Source organism: Pteropus vampyrus, unplaced genomic scaffold (genome assembly GCF_000151845.1).
Source record: "Pteropus vampyrus isolate Shadow unplaced genomic scaffold, Pvam_2.0 Scaffold129, whole genome shotgun sequence".
In the NCBI taxonomy this organism is placed as follows: Eukaryota; Metazoa; Chordata; class Mammalia; order Chiroptera; family Pteropodidae; genus Pteropus; species Pteropus vampyrus.
The window spans coordinates 838,079-843,988 of record NW_011888910.1 but is presented as its reverse complement, the minus strand read 5'-3'; the positions used below and the strand labels follow the sequence as shown (position 1 = coordinate 843,988).

Here is a 5,910-nt window from a genome sequence, read left to right as displayed (position 1 = left end):
AGTTTTTCAAATATTTAGGCTGACATTGGTCACTTAAATTTACATATTGTTAAGGGAGCTGCTGCACAGAGCCCCGGACACTGATTACATTCAGTAAAGAAATGAACTCATCACTCAATTTTAAATTAGATCAATGGTCTCCAAGTATTTGCCACTTTTGAGAAAGGTTGATAGGATAATCTCAAACCTGTTAGTGAAAATTAGTCATCAAATGGTAAACTTGAGGTAAAATATTTTAATTTGGCATTGAAAAATATTTTCTAATCACCTATGTATTCTATAATACAGAACTATTAATAGTATAAAACTGCAGAGGGTCTTTACCTCAGTCTTCTGAGGATGCTTTTAAAAAAATAGTGAGTTCATAAAGGTCCAAGGGTTCTCATGTAAAACTTTGTTACATTTCGAGTGTAGGAAAATAAAATCCATTTATAGTTGAGTATGTTTATGAGGCCAGTTTCTTTTTGTGTATCTTTCTTTTGAGTTGGCTATAATTGAGCTGGCAAGTGTGTTAATTATTAAACTAAAGCTCTTTTAAACTACACTTGTTTTATTACATTAGTGATTGTACTTCCTATTCTGGTCACAGATTTGGGAGTTTGGTGTTAGGTAAAGTCCTCACAGCTTTTGGATAGTTGGATTGGGACCAGTAATTTCTAGTGTTCCCTTTCAGGAAAGAAAAAAATATGATTTGTCAGACCTAAGGAGCTAACTGTAAGCTGGATTCATCTTTACTGAGCAAGCAGAGTCACTTTCCCATTCAAAAAATAAGGCTACCTAAGAAAAAAGATGCTGCCTTAAAATAGAATATAAACTCATCTTATTTTTAATCTTTTAGTTTACTAATACAAGGCAGGAGCCACTTTCTGTTTTTTCAAGGAGTTGCTACATATACCATCTGGACAATACTGAATTGAGAAAGCCTGCAGGCTCTGGGAGTCCTGCCTTGCGAAGATCAAACACATCTTGTGGCACTGATTAAGGGATTTGGGGTTGGGTGGTTTGACTACTATATCTATGAGGCTAATTTCCCAGAATCATGGGACTTTAGTAACCCATGTTCCTCCAGCTCTAAGATTCCTCTTTAGACTGAGAAAGGTAATTAATGGAACTTTCAGGAATATAGAGAGATGAGGCATGAACCTGGGCTTTATTTGGTATCATAGTGAAACACTTTTATATAATACAAGTGAAACACTTTTATATAATAAATTCTTCACATACTAGAAGGAATAGCTGTGATAAAAGGGGACAATGGAATGAGTCATAGATAGAGTACGGGTGTGCCTCTTCATTGTGTGATCCTGGGCAAATTCTTAATCTCTCCGTGCCTCCTAAACCTCATCTGTATGTTGAGAATAACAGTGCACCCTTAAAAGGTAGTGGTGAAGTTTAGAGATAATAACTGCGAATTGCCTCACATAGTGTCTGATAGACGGCAAGTACTAAATACTTGCAATTAAGATTTGTAACACATGTGTAAACTCTTTCTGCTGTTTCCTGTGTTTGGCTTTGCTAATGGATCAACCTAGATACTTGTGCCCTTAGAGAATTCTCTCACACTGTAGCATTAGCCAACATGCCATATATTATTGAAGATTCCATAAAGAAATATGTGTATAAAGAGCGTTTCACATTACATATACCTCTAGGGTATATGCATACTTTGTGTCAACCAGTATTAAAATACTGAAATATTTCTAAACTGCTTAATAAATAACTGCTGTCCTTAGCTTACCTCCTGTCTCCCTGTTTTTGCCTTGGAAATTCCTTACCCTCTCCTAGACACCACCATGAGCCAGCAAATAAAAGGTCAGTGCTCAGTGTAGCTCGGAGCCTTGGAATGCACTACTCCAGGACTAAGGTTGGATGGTGACTATTCTGATCAGTTGGTGACTATGTAGTCAGTCTCTCCCTAAATAATGATATTATTAACATGGGCCATACTATTCCATTTCTCTCTTGGCTCTATATGTTGAGCCCTGTGTGCTGGTTGCTGTATTATGGGAATATTGGTTATGGACATGATTCCACACACTTGAATCAGCCAAAGCTATCCATAAACAACAGCACCAAGTGTGGAAGGGGAGTATACTATTGTGAGGTTCTCACACTATATATGCAGTGGTATATTATTTGAAGATAGACTATGATAATTAAGAGTGTATATTATAAACCATAGAGAAGGCCCTTTTATTTAACAAGTAAAAGAAGTATAGCTAATAAGCCATAATAGAGAAAAAATGGAATAATTAAAAACAATTCAAAAGAAGAAAGGAGGGAAAAGGGAACAAAAGAACAGATAGTCTACGGCCATGCTACCCTGAACCCTGAACACACCTGATCCCGTCTGATCTCGGAAGCTAAGCAGGGTCGGGCCTGGTTAGTACTTGGATGGGAGACCACTTAGGAAGACCAGGTGCTGTAGCGTAAAAACAAACAAACAAAAAACAAATAGAAAACAGTAAGAAGGTAGATTTAACCCCGCATATGTTGACCATATTAAACATTAAATGTAAATGTTCTAAACATTTGAATTAAAAGGCAGAGATTACAGATGACATTGAATTGTACACTGGAAACCTTGATTTTTATTAACCAATGTCACCCCCAAAATTTTAATTTTAAAAAAGGCAAAGGTTGTCAGATAGGATAAAAAAGCAAGATCTAGCTATATATTGTCTATAAGAAACTCTCTTTAAATATAAGGATACAAACAGGTTAAAAGTAAAAATGGCAAAAAATGTATCATGTTAACACTAATCAAAAGAAAGCTATATTAGAATCAGATAAAGCAGACTTCAAAACAATGAATATTAGCAGGGGTAAAGAGGAACTTTTCAAAATGTCAAAGAGTAATTCATCAAGAGAACCTAACAATCCTAAATTTGTATGCACCAAAAAAGAAAGACTCAAAATACATGAAACAGATTGTCTTGTTTCATGACAGAAGGGAGAAACAGACAAATTCACAGTTTATAAGTGGAGATTTCAACACTCCTCCCTAAGTAATTCATAGCATAAGTAAACAGCAAATCAGTGAAAGGAGAACACTTGAACAATACTATCAACTGAATTGACCTGACATTTTTAGAACACCCAACCAGCAGAATACATAATTTTCAAATGCATTTGTCATATTCACCAAGAAAGACCATATTCTGGGCCATAGAAGAACTCATTACGTTTTAGGGGATCGCAATTATACAAAGTATGTACTCTGACCACAACATAATTAAACTAGAAAGCAATAATAGATATCTGAAAAATCCTTAAATATTTAGAAATTAAACAGTATGCTTCTAAATAACTCATGGGTCAAAAGTAAATCATAAATTTTAAATGGAATCAAAATGAAAACATATCAAAATGTGGGGTCCAGCTAAAGCAGTACTTGGAAGGAAATTTATAGCATTAAATGCCTTCAGTAGAAGAAAGGTTTCTCATTAACGACTAAGCTTTTATCCTAAAATATCGGAAAGAGAAGATTGGATTAAGCCCAAAATGAAACAAAGAATGGAAATCAGTAAAATAGAAAACTGAAAAGCAATAAAGAAAAGGAAATGAAGCTAAAAGCTGGTTCTTCAAAAAGATGAATAAAATTGATAAGCCTCTAGTTAGATGGATCTACCCAGACTCTAGCCAGGAGAAAGTGAGGAAGAGGAGACACAAATTACCGATAGTAAAAATTAACATGGAGGTGTTGCTATAGATTCTACAGACTTTAAAACAATAAAAAAGGGAATGTTATGAACAATATTATACCAATAAGTTCAACAATAGTCTTATATGTATTCAGTACATCAAATTGAAAGTTAAAAACTTTCCCACAAAGAGAACTTTAATTCCAGAATACTTTATCACTAAATTCTACCAAACAAGGAGGAACAATATAAAGTCTTCACAAACTCAAGTAATACAAGAGAAAGGAGAGTTTCCCAGATACTCTTGATACCAAAACCAGACAAAGACATTACAAGAAAACTACGGACCAACATATCTCATGAACATAGAAACTATAACAAAAATTTGCCAAATTTTTGCAAACAAATTAATCTAGCAATACATTTTAAAAATACCTTATGACCAACTGAGTTTTATTCCAGGAACATCAGGTTGACATAACATTGCAATTCAATGTAATTCACCATTTTGACAAACTAAAAAAAAATCATGATTCTTCATAGATGCAGAAAAAGCATATGATAAAATTTAATACCTATAGTTAAACAAATGAACAAACAAACAAAAACACTCTCAGCAAACTAGAAACCCTCCTCAACCTGATAAGGATCATCTACAAAAATCCTAGAGCTAACGTTGTATTTAATGGTGAAAGATTAGATAATCTTCTCCTATGATTAGGAGCAAGGCAAAGATGTCTGCTCTTGTCACTTCTATTCAACATTGTACTGGGGTCCTGGTTGGTCCATTAATGCAATAAAAAGAAAATGTATATAGATAATAACCCCAAAGAAGCAGAAAGAAAAGACCTCTGAGGCAGCCAAGGGGAAAGGATATCTTTCAAGATGGATGCTGAGTCCTGGAGAGGCAGAAGGAAATTTTCTTCCTGTTGCAGGAGATGTATGTAGACAACCCATTTGAAAAACACAATGATAACAACCCTCTTCCCCCCTTTAAAGAATATTGTTATGAGTATAAAAAATTTAATTTCTTTGGAGAAAAACTTGAATTTAGAGCCAAGGGAGCAAAATTATGCCTTTGTCGAATTACTGTTTTATCAAGAATAGATACATTTCCTATAATTTTTTGCCAGGTTAGAATGTGGTTATATATACAAAGCCAGTTATTCTGTGTGGTTTATGAAAAAAAGATTCATTCTGCCCTTTTAGATAGTTCATTTTATTAGAGAATCTCTAATATAAAAGATTATTAGGCAGGATATTGACAGTGAGGAAGGCTATGGAAACACTCCACTTTTGCTCAATTTGTCTGTTAACCTAAAATTATTCTAAAAAATAAAGTCTATTAAAAAAAAGATTACTAGCAAAAGTGGCTTTGTTCGATAGGGGAAGAATTGAAATTTGGAATTTTAAAAATTCTAGGAGATAGAGGTTTCTGGGTAAACATGAATGGAACAAGTTGCCATGTTTTTCTGGCTCCAAACTGGTTTCTTTGGTTGAGATCACATTAAAAGTCAAAATAAAGAAAGAAGTCTAAGTTGTTTTTTTTTTTTTTCCCGCCTTCAGCACCTGGTCTTCCTAGGTGGTCTCCCATCCAAGTACTAACCAGGCCCGACCTGCTTAGCTTCTGAGATCAGACGGGATTGGGCATGTCCAGGGTGGCATGGCCATAGACAAGTCTAAGTTTTTGAGCACTGGGACTTCTGAATTGGGAGAAGTTCGTGAACTGGATTCTTTGATGAAGGGACTCGCTGCTTCCAGAGGGGACTCACCTTGCCATGCCCACCCTTCCCTACCTTTCTCAACTAGGGTTAGTGTAGGTCCTGTGGCCTGGCCTTTTACCGGTCTGTGTAAGGAAGGGGGGTTGAGTGGGATTGGGTATCATTTGCATACCTGAGGGAATTGATGGAAGGATGGAGGAAGGGGTGAGCAGATAAGCGGCCGACCCCCTCACAGAGAGCAGGCAGGACAGGCAAGCCTCTAAATTTGGCATCTCTAAGAGGGATCTTATACCAGAAAGCTGCAATAAAAAGCATTAGAACTTCTGGCATCTTCTTCAGTTTGATAAAAATTCTTGTCCAACTGTGGAAATGTTCCCAAGACCATGTCAGGAACATCACTGAGACACACATCTAAACGGGAGGGGGTGGTGGTGTAAAACTGATAACAACAATAGCAGTAACAGCTGTCACTCATTGGGCACTTGTTCTGCCTGAATACAATGACTTAATATGCATTATCTCACTTAATGCCTACCACGCCTTAT

At 35.8% G+C, this 5,910-nt stretch overlaps 2 pseudogenes; one reads left to right on the top strand and one right to left on the bottom strand.

Moving 5' to 3' along the window:
* Positions 1-2,305: 2,305 nt before the first annotated feature.
* On the top strand, positions 2,306-2,431 carry LOC111744223 (annotated as a pseudogene).
* A 2,770-nt stretch (positions 2,432-5,201) lies between these two features.
* On the bottom strand, positions 5,202-5,319 carry LOC111744217 (annotated as a pseudogene).
* Between the last annotated feature and the right edge of the window lie 591 nt (positions 5,320-5,910).